This window comes from Canis lupus, chromosome 14 (assembly GCF_003254725.2).
Source record: "Canis lupus dingo isolate Sandy chromosome 14, ASM325472v2, whole genome shotgun sequence".
Taxonomy (NCBI): domain Eukaryota; kingdom Metazoa; phylum Chordata; class Mammalia; order Carnivora; family Canidae; genus Canis; species Canis lupus.
The window spans coordinates 24,310,030-24,328,529 of record NC_064256.1 but is presented as its reverse complement, the minus strand read 5'-3'; positions in this window follow the sequence as shown (position 1 = coordinate 24,328,529).

Here is an 18,500-nt window from a genome sequence, read left to right as displayed (position 1 = left end):
TCTCTGAATTAGAGAAATTTATGCTACACATTTGATGGGACACCAGTGAGAATGTTTCTTACCATATCTGAAATATATATCTTCTCTGTCCTTTGATTTTTTTTAGTTAAAATCGTATCCTGAAAACAGGAAAATAATACTGGAATGAGAACCCAGAAGAAATAGTTTGAAAGTCTGTGCCAAAAAAATAAACAAAAACTAAAAACAAAAATAAAGAACAGAAGAAAGAGTATAATTCAGAATATAAGAGAATTAGAAATTTACAGGAACACTAGAAATCAATGACTTTTATATCTTTATAACCATCTATATTTCTTTTCAAATTCCCCAAAACCGGGATGCCTGGGTGGCTCAGTGGTTGAGTGTCTCCCTTGGCTCAGGGCGTGATCCCGGAGTCACGGGATCGAGTCCCACATCGGGCTCCTTGCCTGGTGCCAGCTTCTCCCTCTGCCTGTGTCTCTGCCTCTCTTTGTGTGTCTCTCACGAATAAATAAATAAAATCTTTAAAAAAAAGATTCAAATTCCCCCAAACTAACCAACTATTCTTAGAACTATATTTAACTCATTTTCTAGAGTAGTATATCATTTAGATGCAAATTAATTATGTGTTTCTGAAAATATTATTTGAATCCTGAAGTTCACTTTTGGTCAATTAGAGTTAACAGTGACATCTCAGTCTCCTTATTTCTACGGAACCTATAAGAGAGTCACTAAATACTTGAGATTTTTTAAAAGTTTTTGTTTTACATCTGTTTATCTCTGTGTGGGTAGTCTAGATTCATGACAAATTAATAAGAAATATTTTTTACATAGGACCTAAGAACTATAGATACTGTCACATTGGTAGTAATGGGTAAATTATTCCCTTAAACATAATATGTATGTCACAGTCTTTTATATTTTTAGGAGTATTTTACATATTTTATGTATCTGTATTTTCTAAAGTGAACATGAAGTGCTTTTATAAATAACCAGTAATATAAAGGGAAATTGATGTATGTGTGTGAAAAAGTTGTAGGCCCAAATTATACAAATTCATGGCCCTATACATGCTATGTCATGTATATTCATGGCCCATTTCAAAATCTTTTTGCCTTATGAGAATCAGAGTTCTTTGTCTCCCAGTTCAGAATACTAAATTGAGATGGAGGTAGAGTAGAGCCTTATTCTACACAAGTATAGATATATAATAATATCCACCACAGACTGGGCAATTACTCTTTAGAACATATTTGTTATTCTCTCCAAGAAAGGTGAGGTTGAAAAGGTTACATAATTTGTCCATGACCATAAATCAATAAACGTGGGAGGCAGATTTGACTTCTCCATCTGTCTGGTAAGAAAGCTCCTACTTTTTCTCTTAGAAGCCTTCTTCGCAGGTGGAAAAATCCTTTTCACATGGAGATGCAGCAGAGAAGGCAAAACCTCTTACAGGTGTAAAAAGGTAGCTTTTGATATTGACTAGCCCATCTTTGTCTAGAAAGGTTTTTCTACCACAAATTCCCAGAAAATTACCACCTGCAGGCAACCTGTTTAACTGGGGCTACCTCTGGGGAAATCTTTTCCACCTAGGTAATTTAGGGGTGCATATACAGATGCTTAAGATGTGGCCAAGAACATCTGTTGTGCTTATATATGAAGGGAGGTAAAGAGAGAATCAAGAGAAGAGAGCAATGGAACTATGCTAACTTAGCAATTTGGTTTTCTATTTGGCAGGAAAAATAAAGAAATGAACATATTTTATGTCTTCTGTTACATTTCTCAAACAGCTAAATTAGGATGTCCTGCATAATAGGACAAGCAGCCTACAGCAGCCTGTCCCTATTGACACTGTGGTATAGGTTCATAAAACCAGAGGCTGGGTGTCCACAGGACAGAGGCACTTTAGAAAAGAGTCTTGTATTGGCTGGACTTCTAGGTCCTTCCATCTCTGAGATTAAATAATTCTAATTTTAAAATTATGTTTTCATGACCTTTTTATTCGGGCAAAGAGGTGGTGGTGGATAAGAAAAACAACATTTGAATGTAAATGCATTTTAATACATTATGCCCATCAATTCACTGCTAAAATACTCATTTTATATAGTTAGCATTCTTGTTGTCTAAATATAGTAAGTTTGAATTGGGGGAAAACAATATATTTTATTTTTAACATGCAACTTAAATGTTAAATTTCCTTTGGTTGATATGAAATACTTTTTATTGCAATAAACTGACACTGGAAGTTCTATCTAAAAATAAAATATGTGACTATAAAATGCATTCATCAGTTATTTTTTCCCTCTTTCATCGTTTAATTGCCTGATTTTCCATAAATATGCTAAAAAGGAACAGAATGGATTAGTTGAGCTCAATTTACTTCTCTGGACAAGATCTGAGTAATTAAAGAGATCAATCCTATTTATAATATTTTCTGATTCTAACATTTCCCAGGTTAGAATGTCTTTCTCTTTTTATTCAAAATATAAAAGCCCCACATATCACTTTACTAATTAGAAAAGTTTTTTTTTAATTCCACTAGCTATGAATATATCTCTCATTGCCTTATCATTGAACAAAGTAGGATACTTAAAAAGCAGCTTTAAAGTTACAGAAATTAACAATATACCCCCATATTAACTATAATCTGCTGAAACATCTTGGTTGGCATTGTACTATGATAGAGAGAAACTAAATCAAAACAGATCTGTTCTGAACTATTTTCAACTTCGGCATATCAAGTAAAGTGACTACTTGTCCCATATGTTGTTTATTCTGAAAGTGAAGGATATTTTGTATTAAACATCTGCCTGCATATTGCTTTCATGACCACATTTATCTGAGAAAAAAATCATAAACTTCATTGACAGCATTTTATGACCTTTAAATATACAATATAATAACATTTTGTTTAGATTGACAATAAACTAGACATTCAGCTTTGATGTAATTTTCAGAGGGCTTATGTTGCCAGGATCCATGGTATAGTTCATATCAATGCAAAGTCTGAGTGACTGCAAACAATGGAATCAATGCGAGGCTCGAGTTTTTTTCTTATTTCCTTTACGTATTTAAAAATTTTTAAATCCGTCCAGTCTCCCCTTAATTAGAGGTAATTTTCAACCTCTTTACCTGATGTCTAAAGCCTTTTACAGACTGACTCCTATATATACTTTAAGCAAATCCCAAGTAACATTTTTAAATCCTATTTTTTAAAAAAAGTTATTTCATTTTTCCTTGAATGTACCTGGCACTGCCTGGCTTTTGCACTTGTTTTCCACACTGCTTCTCTTTCAGCTGCTATGTCTTGCCTTCTGCCTTCTTCCGCCAAAGGAGAACATTCAAAACCTAATTGCAGGGCATAATCTTCCTTGTTATATAAATCCTATCTAGTAAACACCAACTATTGTAGTCTACAATGATGTTTCCATTCTGTGTATCTTTACAGTATTGCCTAATTTCTTCTCTTATTTTAGAGGCTAATACTATGGACTTCTTCAAATAATTTTTAATAGTATATGTTAATAATATATATGTAATAAATTTTATATACCAGTAAATATTATTTACTGTTACACTATCTTGTATCTATACATGGCATTTTTTTAAAAAGATTTTATTTATTTATTCATGAGAGACACACAGAGAGAGAGAGAGAGAGAGAGAGAGAGAGGTCGAGACACAGGCACAAGGAGAAGCAGACTCTGCACAGGGAGCCTGATGTGGGACTGGATCCCAGGTCTCCAGGACCATGCTTTGGGCTGAAGGCGGCGTTAAACCACTGAGCCACCCCAGCTGCCCTATACATGGCATTCTTAAACAGACTGTTATTCCTTGAGGGCAGGAGCCACCCAGTATTTTTTACATCTTTCTAAGTATCTAGCTTCTTCTATTGATTAACCTGACATCATAATCTAGGAGTACATTTTTCACATTTGGGGAATCAAACTAATTGAGAAAAAAGAAAATTGATGAAAAAGAAAAAAAAAAGTAATTGAGACCCTCAAACCAGATCTCACTTATCTCTTACATGATACTATAAAGGAAAGACCCAGTGTTAGGGAAAGGGTTGTATCTGTGTCTGACAATCTATTCTCAAAAGGTATCATGTTTCTTATCCATATAAATATATATATTTGGATCAATTTATTATAATAATTGAAATGAGATATGTTCAATGATTCCTTTATTGCCAAATAAAAGTATTTCCCTAACAATACAAAAGTTTTTTATTCAATGGTTCTCAATATTGGCTGCATGTGAAAATCACCTATGGAAATTCTTAAAAGACAGAGAGGCTCCGGTTTCTATTGGAACAGTTAAATTAGAATCAGTGGAGATTAATCTCAGGCATCTATATTTCTTTTTAAGTTCTCCAAGTGATTTTAATATGCAGCCAGTGTTTTAAAGGAAGGTATGCTAAGAGGAAGGAAGGAAAGAAGGAGGGAAGGAGGAAAGGAGGAAAGGAAGGTAGGAAGGAAGGGAGGAAAGAAGAAAGGAAAATAGCTAGGAGGGTGCTAACAAGTGAATGAGCTCTGCCTTAAAGACTGATTCAGAGAAATATGTGTACACCCTCTCTTCTCATTCTGGAACACAGATTAGATTTGCCTGTCTTAGATGTGTACACAACCTATTGGCCAATACCATTGGCATATAAATTCCTATAAATTTCAGTTGCCTTTTCAGCCCAGTGACACAACTCCGATGTATGAATCATTTCTGGACTGTGAGGTAAATAATGACAGTCCAGTTAAATTCAGTTCACTAAAATAAATGATATGTCTATTCCTACTGTCCCTATATTTTGTTTGACCATTGCTTTCTTGGGTTTGCCTTTATACTTAAACTGTGTTTTGCTACCAGAAAATACCTGTGGTCTGTGATTCCACTGATTTCTAATAAAGTATGTAGTCGAAAGAAGTGGACATTGTATAGTGTGGTCTCTGTAGTTCTAGACATAATATAAACAAGGCAGAGGATGGACTGCTATGTAAAGCAAGAGAAGCAAAGCCTTATTACTATTATCACCTAGCTAAAGGTAAATTTAACTAAGTCTACCTAAAGAAATGACACACAAGCTTTGTGGGAATGGAAATAATCTGGGAGTCCATTAGTTTTCATTTGGCAGATTTGGAGAGATGCCTTGGATAAATATAATGGGGGTGTTCCCTGAACTACTCCTGCAAAATATTCTCACTTCTGGTTACACATTTAATTATTATGGGATACTTTTAAATAATATACTATGTTATAGATCCCATAAAAAAGTAGGTAAATCAGAATCACTAGGAATAGGGCATTGCTATTCTTTTAAAAGCTCCCTAGAAGATTTTGAGATAAATAGAGCCAATGACTAGGATCTGAAATATGGAGAATTCTCAGATCTCACATTATCAATAGATCCAATATTATTCAGAAAGTGTTGATTAGAAAAGATATATACCTTTCCAGTAAATTATAAAATAATAATTATAAATAACAACAAGCATCTTTCTAAATTACATTTGAATTCTGAGAAGTCAGGAAAAAACCCACAAGAGTATATTAGTTAATTTGAAGACAGAGCAAAAAGGGGTTTCATATTTATTTTAAGTCTAGGTCTCTCTCTGTTCTAGAGTTGCCCCTTCCAAGCTCCACACAAACTGAGACTACCTGCACAAGCAGTTGTTGCCACTAATGTATGACAGAGTCAAGTCAAACAATTGCACTGACAAGGTAGACCAAACATCAGCCTCAGTTGAGCATGCTGTAGAAAAGAAAATGGTTTTTAAGGTTGAGTGATTTCACAATTCAATCACGATGATAGAATTAAATGTCTGGTTGGGTTTAATGGGAAGGGAAAAGGACAGAGCTGTAAGCATTAGGCATCATTTTCAAATTCCTCATGATCTTATTGAATCCTACTATAAACTCTGTACCATTGATTAAACTCTTCAAAAGAGTAGATGGGTGTGTGTGTGTGTGTGTGTGTGTGTGTGTGTGTGACAGATACTAAGATACCTATTGGAAGTTTGAGATTAATATGAAAGATATTTTACCTTTCTATGAGAATATGGGATTGCTAACAAAGATAATAGTTGAAACAGAACATAAAGATATGATACAATATGATAACCAGTAACCAGTAACTGTTTTGATCATAGCAACATGCAGGAGGTAGTGCTCAGGGTACAACTTTATCTACTTCCTCTTCTATTGTCTTAAACATATGTGAACAGATAAAGCCCTGGACAACACTGAGAAGTATGTATCTTTCCTTTTTTTTTTTTTTTTTTTTTACCTCTTAGGCATTGTTTTCTAAATTCATTCCTCTTTTTCCATGAGCAGAATAAATTATTATAAGGAAAATAACAGAAACAGCAGAAATTCCAGAATAAGGAGTAGGCCAGTAGGGAATTGATTTTAAATTAGGATGGCCATTGAGCTTCACCTTATATCATATTTATTCATTAGTTGATTCACTCATTCAGAAAACATTAATTTTCCCAAGGTATGCCAGGAAATGGATTCTGGAAAAATATCCATGGCTTCAAACATCAAGGAATTTATATCTTGTGAGTAAGGCAGGTTTATAATGCCAAAATGAATTGCAGAAGATGATAAATTCTATGAAGAAAATTTAAAAATTCTCTGAGAGAAATAAAGAGAAATAAATCAGAATGGCAGCTTCAACCTTTAAAAATTGGTAGGAAAATAAGGAACTCTAGCAATGAAGAATAAAGGGAGAATGAAAAGAAATAAAGAAGAATAAAGAAAGGGAAAAAAAACAGAAGAGGGAGATATGAAAAAGAGAAGGTAAGAAAGCTGCTAAGATAAAAGCAATGGGCAATTGCATAGACAATGTTGGAAAAATCAAGTAAACTAAAAGTAAAGTAGTGCCCACATGGTTTTACAACCTAAAATCCATCAATTAAGTCAGTTTCAGTGAAATCATTGCTGGGGCAATTTACAAGGACTGAAGAGAAAATACACAGAAAGTAGATATAGATGTGTCTTAAACAAGAGAAAAAGAAGGAAGAGGAGAAGAAAGAGAAAAAGGAAATATGATGAAGAAGGAGAAGAAGGGGAAAAAGGAAAGAGAAGAAGAGGGAGAGGAGGGGAAGGAAGAAGAAGTAGAGGAAGAAGAAAAAGAGGAGGAGCAGAAGAAAAGTATGGATGGACATGTTGACAAATTCTACCATAAAGTAAAACACAAATTTGGAGTAAATCCTGCAGGAAAATGTAAAATCACATTTATTTTGGCTTTCTTTTATTTAGGTTTTTTGTTTGTTTTTAATGGCAGATACTAGAACAATTTCTAATGCTGCTGGGGATAATTTCCCAGAAAAGGAAATATGAAAGATGTATAAGACAAAGGACAAGAGGGAGCATGAAGAATGTAAGGCAGATGTAATCCACAATCTGATTGGAAGGACTATCTTTTGAGTCAACACATTTGTTATAACAGAAAACTGACTATGGAGGAAAAAACACAGAGGTATATCCTTGACTGGTTGCTGCAACTTTTTAAACCAAGAATGAGAAATAAATAAATTAGCCAAGAGCGGGGGAGGAGGAAAAAGAAATGAGAGATTTGAGGAAAGAAGAGAAGGTAGGAAAGAATCATATTGAAAAAGGAAAGGAAACTCACTAAAAATTTAACTGATGTGTAAGGTAAAAATATCAGCTGAAAGAGGGATGAGACAGGGAAACAAAGCTGGATGTTGCAGTAAAGATGGTCAGATATAGGCATTGCTAAGGATGACAAGGAGGACTTCTAAAACTTAGACATTTACTTTCCAATTCTAACATAAGTTAGGCCAATCAATGATCCACCATACTTAGATCTTGAAGAAATGTACCATCTTTAGTGGAGATTTCGGTTTCTTTACAAACCTGTAAGCCAAGAAGTTTTTCTTAGTTTCTAACTAAACATTTTTTAATAATAAATTTATTTTTTATTGGTTTTCAATTTGCCAACATACAGAATAACACCCAGTTCTCACCCCGTCAAGTGCCCCCCTCAGTGCCTGCCACCCAGTCACCCCCATCCCCCCGCCCTCATCCCCTTCCACCACTCCTTCCTTGTTCGTTTCCAGAGTTAGGCGTCTTCCATGTTCTGTCTCCCTTTATGATATTTCCTACCCATTTCTTCTCCCTTCTCCTCTATTCCCTTTTACTATTATTTATATTCCCCAAATGAATGAGACCATATAAGTTTGTCCTTCTCCGATTGACTTATTTCACTCAGCACAATACCCTCCAGTTCCATCCATGTCAAAGCAAATGGTGGGTATTTGTTATTTCTAATGGCTGAGTAATATTCCACTGTATACATAGACCACATCTTCTTGATCCATTCATCTTTCGACGGACACAGAGGTTCCTTCCACAGTTTGGCAATTGTGGACATTGCTGCTAGAAACATTGGGGTGCAGGTGTCCTGGGGTTTCATTGCATCTGTATCTTTGGGGTAAATCCCCAGCAGTGCAATTGCTGGGTCATAGGGCAGATCTTTTTTTAACTCTTTGAGGAACCTCCACACAGTTTTCCAGAGTGGCTACACCAGTTCACATTCCCACCAACAGTGCAAGAGGGTTCCCTTTTCTCCGCATCCTCTCCAACATTTGTGGTTTCCTGTCTTGTTAATTTTCCCCATTCTCACTGGTGTGAGGTGGTATCTCATTGTGGTTTTGATTTGTATTTCCCTGATGGCAAGTGATGCAGAGCATTTTCTCAAGTGCATGTTGGCCATGTCTATGTCTTCCTCTGTGAGATTTCTGTTCATGTCTTTCACCCATTTCATGATTGGATTGTTTGTTTCTTTGCTGTTGAGTTTAATAAGTTCTTTATAGATCTTAGAAACTAGCCCTTTATCTGATATGTCATTTGCAAATATCTTCTCCCATTCTGTAGGTTGTCAAAATCAATGTCCAGAAGTCAGTGGCATTTCTATACACTAAGAATGAGACTGAAGAAAGAGAAATTAAAGAGTCAATCCCATTTACAATTGCACCCAAAAGCATAAGATACCTAGAAATAAACCTAACCAAAGAGGTAAAGGATCTATACCCTAAAAACTACAGAACACTTCTGAAAGTAATTGAGGAAGACACAAAGAGATGGAAAAATATTCCATGCTCATGGATTGGAAGAATTAATATTGTGAAAATGTCAATGTTACCCAGGGAAATTTACACGTTTAATGCAATCCCAATCAAAACACCATGGACTTTCTTCAGAGTTAGAACAAATTATTTTAAGATTTGTGTGGAATCAGAAAAGACCCCAAATAGCCAGGGGAATTTTAAAAAAGAAACCCATATCTGGGGGCATCACAATGCCAGATTTCAGGTTGTACTACAAACCTGTGGTCATCAAGACAGTGTGGTACTGGCACAAAAACAGACACATAGATCAATGGAACAGAATAGAGAATCCAGAAGTGGACCCTGAACTTTATGGTCAACTAATATTCGACAAAGGAGGAAAGACTATACACTAGAAGAAAGACAGTCTCTTCAATTAATGGTGCTGGGAAAATTGGACATCCACATGCAGAAGAATGAAACTAGACCACTCTCTTGCATCATACACAAAGATAAACTCAAAATGGATGAAAGATCTAAATGTGAGACAAGATTCCATCAAAATCCTAGAGGAAAACACAGGCAACACCCTTTTTGAACTCGGCCACAGTAACTTCTTGCAAGATACATCCACGAAGGCAAAAGAAACAAAAGCAAAAATGAACTATTGGGACTTCATCAAGATAATAAGCTTTCGCACAACAAAGGATACAGATACAAAACTAAACATTTTTTTTAAAGCAATTTAGGTTCATTTTATTTTATTCTCTCCTCAGGGAATTTGAATTTGAACAAGTATTCCTTGGCATTTTTTTTTTTAAACAATGTTAGTAAGTACAACTTGTTAATCACCTTCTGCTTTCTTATTCATATATTTTTCCAAAACATAGTTAACTTTTTGATAATAGAGGTTTATGTTTTGGGTGCAAAAGCATCCCCATGGCAATGAGTAGTGTAAAGGTCTGTGAGGAAGGAAGTAGTTTCATAACATCAACAGCAAGAAAGAGGGTGTTGTAAATAATGTTGTAAATGTTTTCCTCAGAAGTCTAAATACAAATCCCTATATTACAATGTTAGCACTACGGTAAACATTTCTTAAAGCAAGTGTATTCTCTATTATACTTGCCAAAGAACCTATAATTCGTACTGGCTTTGAAAAGAAGCTATGGTTATGAATCAGCCAAGAACAAACACAAATGGAATGAAATCATACATCCCTACTGTGCTGAGAAAATAGAAAAGAGACAGTCTCAGAGGAACACCTCATCTGATCTCTGTATGTAGGTAGGTCAAACTAATCAACATTTAAATGGGACATGCATTCAAATGGGAGAACTCTTTCATAAATAAGTTTGAGGTTAAAAGAAGATAAAATAAAAATACATACACATTTGAATCAAAAAAGTATATGCTAAAGCTATCTTATTAATGGCAGTAATTAAATTCATTCTATGAATCATTGGTTTCAAACAATTTAAAGTCATAGTAATCATGTTAAAAGGAGTTGATTTGCAGGTTTCAACAAATATATAGAAATTTTGGTTCCTATAGATGAAGCAAAACAAGGATGATTTTATCTTTTGAAAATTTAAATGATCTTACTAAAAAAAACTACGAACAGGGCAGCCCAGGTGGCTCAGCGGTTTAGTGCTGCCTTCTGGCCCGGGGTGTGATCCTGGAGACCCAGGATGGAGTCCCACGTCAGGTTCCCTGCATGGAGCCTGCTTCTCCCTCTGCCTGTGTCTCTGCCTCTCTCTTTCTCTCTGTGTCTCTCATGAATAAATAAATAAATAAAATCTTTAAAAAAACTTATGAACAGCTCATGCCCCCACCAGTCTCCATGTGCAACTAAAAGGAATAGAAGTAGATATAAAGAAAAAAATCAAACTTCAATGGAAACTGAGTTTTTACTCCTAAAATATTTATATCAATTTTTAAATGTTTTTAAAAATTTGAGATAATTGTAGACTCACATGCAGTCTAAGAAATAATACATAAAGATCATATGTTTCCCTACTCAGTTACTCCCAGGGTAAAGACTTCCAAAATTATAATGCAACACAACCAGGATATTGGCAATATTACAGTCAAGACACAGAACATTTCTATCACCACAAGTATCACTCAACATTGCTCTTCTATAACTACACCCGTTACCTTCCTGCCTCCACTTCTTCCTTAACTGATGGAATCACACTCATCTTCATTTTTGATTTTGTAATTTCAAGAATGTTATATTAATGGAAACAGACAGTATGAAATCTTTGGGAATTGAAATTTTCACTCAGCGTAATTCTCTGGAGATTCACTCTAGTTGATGCGTAGATCAATTTTTTTTTTTTTTTTTTTTTTTTTAGTTACTGAGTAATATTCTGTAGTAAGATTATACCAGTTTCTTTAACCATACCCCTTGAAAGAAATACAGGTTGTTTTCACTTTGGGTTATAATAAATAAACCTGTTAAAACACTCTAGTACAGGTTTTTATGTGGACATAAGTCTTAACTGCTGTTCCACATGATAGTTTCATGTGTATTTTTAGAAGAAACTGCCAAACTGTTTTCCAGAGTGACCATCTCACAATCTAATGAGCAATGTATGAGTGATTCAGTTTCTCTGATTCTGCCAGCATTTGGTGTTGTCACTGTTTTGTTTTAGTCATTCTGATACGCATGTAATGATACTTTATTGTGGATTTAATCTACATTTCCCTGAAGGATAACGATGCTGAACACGTTTTCATGTGCTTATGTGCCACCCGTATCTTCAGTGAAATGCCTCTGTTTTTTCTCAGTTTCTAAGGTTTTTTTTCTATTGAGTCTTAACAGTTCTTTATTCTATACATAACCATTTGTCAAAAATATGTAGTTTGCAAATATTTTCTTAGTCTGTAACTTGCACTGTCATCCAGAGGACAGTGCCTTAATAGAGCATAAATTAACTTGTCCACTTTCCCTTTTATAGATTCTGCTTTTGGTGTCAAGTCTAGGAATTCTTTCCCTAGATCTAGATTCCAAAGAAATCTATGTTGTTGTCGTTGTTTCTAAGAGTTTTATACTTTTACATTTTACAATTAGGTCTGTGAAGTTTTTTTGTTGTTGTTGTTGTTGTAATTTTTATGTAACATGGTAGGTTTAGGATGAGATTTCCTTTTTCCCCCTCTGTTTATGAAAGCTATCTGTCCTCCACTGAACTGGTTTTGCAAACTTTGTTAAAAACCAGTTGAGCATATTTGTATGGGTCTATTTTGAGTCCTCCCTTCTGTTTCACTGATCTATGTATCTAATCTTCCACCAATACTACGTGTAGTAGTTATTATAGCTACATGATAAGCCTTAAAATTAAGTCAACTGAATTCTTCTACTTAATTCTTAATTTTCAAAACAGTTTTAGCTATTTTGGTTCCTTTGCTTTTCTATATAAATTTTAGAGTAATTGTTTCTATGCCTACAAAATATTTCACAGGGATTTTAATATGAATTGTGCTAAAACCTACATATCAATTAAGGGAGAATTAAAATCATTACTATACTGAGTTTTCCAACCATGAAGAAGTGGCTCTACATTCATTTAGATCTTCCTTTTTTTATCAACATTTTGTAGTTCTCGACATAGTAGCCATATCCATGTTTTGTTAGATTTATTCCTTTTTTTCCATTTTTTGAGCAATAAAGTAAATGTTATTCTGCTTTCATTGTAATTATAGTGTTTCTGTGTCCATCAGTTTATTGCTGGTATATAGAGGTACAATTGATATTTATATATTGATCTTGTATCATGTGATCTTACTAAATTCACTTTTTAGTTCTAGGATGTTTTATAGATTTTTTGAGATTCTCTAAATAGACGATGTCATGTGCAAATAGGAAGGACTTTATTTCTATTTTCCAATAAAAATGCCTCTTCTCCCGTTGTTTACTTTCTTTTTTTTATTTTTTGCCTTATTTCACTGGCTAGAATTTGCCACACTATGTTAATTGGGTATGGTGAGAATGAACATCCTTACCTTTTTACTGATCTTACCAAAAAAGTTTTTAATCATTCTCCATTAAGTATCTTGACTGAAGGTTTTTGTAGACTTTTTTTCTCAAATTGAGGAAGTCCCTTACATTCCTATTTTTCTCAGAACTGTTTTTATTATGAATAAGTGTTGAATTTGGTCAAGTTTTTTTTTTCTGCATTGATTAATATGATCTTATGCTTTTTCTTCTTTGGCCTATTAATATGGTGGGTCACAAAATTGATCTTTAAAAAATGAAGCTTACATCTCTAAAAATAAATCCCACTAGGTTTTGAGGTGTAATTCTTTTGATACATTGCTGAATGCTATTTGTTATTGTTTATTAAAGATTTTTGCATTTATGTTCATGAGGACTATGTCTGCAGTTAACTTTTTTGTAGATCGGGTTTTACGTTGGAGCAATCTCTCAACCTAAAATAAATTAGGAAGTGCTTTTCTTCTATTTTTTGAAAGAGATTGCATAGACTTAGTGATAAATCTTTAATCATTCAGTGGAATTTTCAATTGTGTCAGCACTCCTAATTCTTGCATCATTCAAGGGTCAACTTTAAATTGCAAAGCTATAGCAATAAAAATGTATAGTACTTGCATAAAACAGACATATAGGCCAACAGAAGATGAAATAGAAGCCAGAAATAGACCCATACATGTATGGTCAACTAATCTTTCACAAAGGCATCGAGGATATACAATGGAGAAAAGATAGTCTCTTTAATAAATGATGTTTAAAAACTTAATATTCATAAAGAAAAGAATGAAATTGAGCCCTTATCTTACAACATACACAAAAATGAACTCAAAATGTAAGACCTAAAATTGTAAAACACACAGAAGAAAACAAGGAAAAGTCTTCTTGATATCAGCCTTGACAACAATTTCTTGAATATGATACCAAAAGCACAAACAACAAAAGCAAAACATACAAACAAAACCCCCAAATACCATTACATCAAACTAAACAGGTTCTGTGAAACAAGGGGAAAAAATCAACAAAGTGAAAAGGCAGCCTAAAGAATAATAGAAAATATTCGCCATCCATATATCTGGTAAAAAATTAATATCCTATTGTTTTTTGTTGTTGATTTCTGTTTTGATATGATTGAAAAATGTGTATCCTACTGCTGTTGCATAGAATATTCAATAAATGTTGATTAGATCCTGTTGGTTATCACTGATATTGAATTCTCATATAGCTTTCTGATTTGCTGTTTAGAAGTTCTATCAATTGTTGAGAATGACATGTTGAAATTTACAATTATAATTAAAGGTTTATGTATTTCTTATTTCAGTTTTATCAGTTTTTACTTTGCAAATTTTGTGGCTCTGATGTTTTATGCATATGTAATAAGATTGTTGTCTTCTTTGTGGATTAGTCCTCTATTATTACATCATTTCACTCCATATTTCTGTAACTTTTTTTTTTGCACTGAAGTCTAATTTAATGGATATTAATACAGCTACTCATTATTCCTGTAATGAATGCATGTTCAACTTTTTTTTCAATTTACTTTCAGCCTTTCTATATTGTCATATTTGAATTGTATTCATTGGATCATGTTTTTAAATTCACTCTGGCAATTGTTGCCTTTTGATTGCCGTATTAGGTTACTCACTTTAATGTAATTACTGATATGTTAATATTTGTCTACCACTTTATTTTTTGTTATTTCTGTTTCTAATTTCCTTTTTCTACCTATTTTCCCATCCTTTCTCTGCATTACTGGAAAACTTTAGAATTTCATTTTGATTTCTCTATAGTATTTTTATATGAGTGTATATTTGCATATCTATTATATTACATAATATGTGCACAATGACATAGTCTACTGGCATTCTCATTTTGTCAACTTTTAAAAAAATATTTATTTATGACAGACACAGAGAGAGAGAGAGAGGGGCAGAGACACAGACAGAGGGAGAAGCAGGCTCCACGCAGGGTGCCCGACGCGGGACTCGATCCCGGGACTCCAGGATCGCGCCCTGGGCCAAAGGCAGGCTCCATACCGCTGAGCCACCCACGGATCCCCTCATTTTGTCAATTTGAATAACATATAGAAACCTTATCTCTCCTTATGTCCCTTTACCCACCCACATTTATAGTATAATTATCGTAATTAGCTCCTCTACATACACTTAAATTAAATCATGCTATAATTATGCTTTTGCTAGCAAATTTAATTTAGAAGATTCAAGAGGAGAAGGAAAGTCTATTGATTTTACCTATATTTTATGCTGTTTTACCTATTGTTTATATTTCAAGATTTTATTTTTTATACTTTCTGTTTATAGAAATGCTTCTAGTTGTTCTACTGGGGTAGTTGTGCTGGTGACAAATTCTCTTAGCTTCCCTTCATCTGCAAATGTGTTGATTTTCCTTCCATTCCTAAAGGATGTTTTTCCTGTATACAGGATTCTGACCTGATAGGTCTTTTCTTTCAGTGCTTGAAAAATTTCGTGCATCTTTTTGCTTCATCTTTTTTTTTTTAAGATTTTATTTATTTATTCATGAGAGACATAGAGACAGAATGACAGCGCAAGAGAGAGAGATAGAAGCAGACACAGGCAGAGGGAGAAGCAGGCTCCATGCAGGAAGCCCGATGTGGGACTCGATCCCGGGACTCTAGGATCACGCCCTGGGCCGAAGGCAGGCGCTAAACCACTGAGCCACCCAGGGATCCCCTGCTTCATCTTTTTTGATGAAAAATTGGTTGTCATTTGGAGAGATCCTTCCTTTCCAAACTCCAAGTAAGGTGATCTTTTTCCACTGATGCTTTAATTTTTTCATTTGTCCTTAGTTTGCAGAAGTTTGACTATGATGTGTTTTTGGAGTGGATTTCTTTATGTTTACCTTATTTGAAATTCACTCAACTTCTTGACCTTGCACTTTCATATCTTTTACCATATTTGGGAAGTTTTGACTATCATTTCTTCAAATATCTTTTCAACCCTACTCTCTTTCCTCTCCTGGGATTCTGATGCCAAGAATCTTAAGATTTTTTTCTTATAGTTCCCCACAGGTTTCTGAGGCCCTTATCTCCTCCACCACTTGCAATCTACTCTATTATTCATATTGAATTATTTCCATTGTTCTATCTTTAAGATTTTTGACTTCCAGGAAAGATGGTAGAGTAGAAAAATCCCAAGCTTACTTTGTCCCCTGAATACAACTAGATAACACCTACATCATTGTAAATAAGCCAGAAAATAACCCCAAAACTGGCAGAATAGACACTGTATACTTTTAGCTATAGGAGATGAAGAGAGTAAGAAGGGTGAAGATGTAGTGAGGAGGTGAATGGACCAGCATGACTGTCCATGGGAGAGAGGGGCTCCATGGGTGGAGAGAAGAAACAAACAAACCTCACACCAGGCACCACCAGCACAGGAAACATGTACGAGGAAAATAAATCCCAATAACATTTGGCTTTGAAAACTCGAGGGGTATAATTTTGTGAGTTCCTATAATCAGTGCAACTTAATCCCTAGGATTTTAAAAATCAGCAAGTTCAGCTCTGGCAGAGCTAGGAGGGCAATAGAAAACAAAGTAATTATCTTTTTTTTTTAAAAAAAAAAAGATTTTATTTATTTATTCATGAGAGACACACACAAAGAGAGAGGGAGGCAGAGACACAGGCAGAGGGAGAAGCAGGCTCCGTGCAAGGAGCCTGACATGGGACTCTATCCTGGAACTCCAGGATCATGCCCTGGGCTGAAGGTGGCGCTAAGCCGCTGAGCCAATCAGGCTGCTCCAAAGTCATCATCTTTTAAGAGAGGGCACAACAAATAGCTCTGTGATAATACAGTAGTTTGAAATCTACTTGGGATATATACAGGAGAGAGATATGTATACTAATCTCAAAGCATGTGCTTAGAGGGGCAAAGATCCTTAGGAGACTTCTCTCCAAGAACAAAATGGTTAGCAATATCATTTCCTTCTCCTGTTTCCCAGCCTAGCTATATGGACACCTGAGGGAACCATGCAGCTCAACACTCTCCACCTAGATTGCTAATAGCACATCCCAACCCCATGTGCTTCTGTAGCTCTGGTCCCCCCAACCTGACCTGTCCTTGGCAAGAGTTTTCCTGGGGCAACTGCAGGCCCTCTCCTGAAGCGAACCAGCACAGAACTTGCTAACACCATGACTCTGCAGCCCCGCATTCTCCTGCAGACTTGTCTCCTCCAATCAACCCTTGTCTGAGCCCATCCAAAGCAGTACCACAAGCCTGGCAACCTGCGAGCAGCCCTGAGAAGGGCTGGGACCACAATACAGCAGCTCTTGCCCAGGGAGAGGGAAGAATAACTACCCATACCAGTCAGACTAAGGATCTCAAAGTGGCCCAGGAGTAGTCAGTCAGAGTCTGACTGCAGGCCCTGCCCACCAACAAAGGATGTCATGAGACAACACAGGGGAAGTGTCCTGTAGTTCAGTGCTATCGTATCTCTGGCGAATGCCTTGTTTGATTCAACTCAAGCCCAAGGCGGCCCCAGATTGGCCCATGAACACTAGAGGGACCAACCCTGCCCACAACAGAGAAGGAGAGCCATTGCTGATGACTGGACTGAAGGCAAAAGTGGCTTATCCACCATAGTAAGACATAGGAAACACACAGAAGACATCACTGAAGTACCAAGTCCTGGTAAATAGGGTACATTGCATTGCAGGGTACTACAGAATCTCTTCTTCATTAGGCCACTACTTCCAAGAGTAGAGTATGTAGCTGACTTTCCTAACACATGGAAACAGACACAGAGAGTTAGACAAACCAAAAAGACAGAGGAATGTGTCTCAAATGAAAGAACAGGACAAAATTACAGTAGGAATAAATGCAAGTAGTAAATGCAATGGAGATAAATAATATGCTTGATAACAATTTTAAGTGATTGTCATAAATATATTCACTGGATTTGAGAAAAGAATAGAGGATCTCAGTGAGATCCTCAACAAGGAAATAGAAAACACTACAGAGATCCGTATCCAGGAATCACAAAAAGATCAGCCCAAGGAGGCCCACACCAAGAAATATAACTAAAATGGCAAAATGTAGTGATAAATAGAGAATTTTAAAAGCAGCAAGACAGGGGTGCCTGCGTGGCTCAATTCTTTAAGTGTCTATTTTTTTAGAGTGGCATGACATATTCTAAATACTAAGAGAACAAAACAAAACAACAACAACAAAAAACCCTGCAGCCAAGAAAATTCTATCCAACAAGGCTATGATTCAGAATAGAAAGAGAGATAAAGGATTTCCCAGACAAACAAAATTTAAGGGAATTCATGACAACTAAAGCAAACCTATAGGACATGTTAAAAATAATTCAAGTGGAAAGGAAAGACCATAAGTAGTAGTAAGAAAAGTAGGAAGCACAAAACCAGTAATCTTGAGTATATCTATAAAAAAAAAAAAACAGTCAAGAAATGCACAAAATAAAAA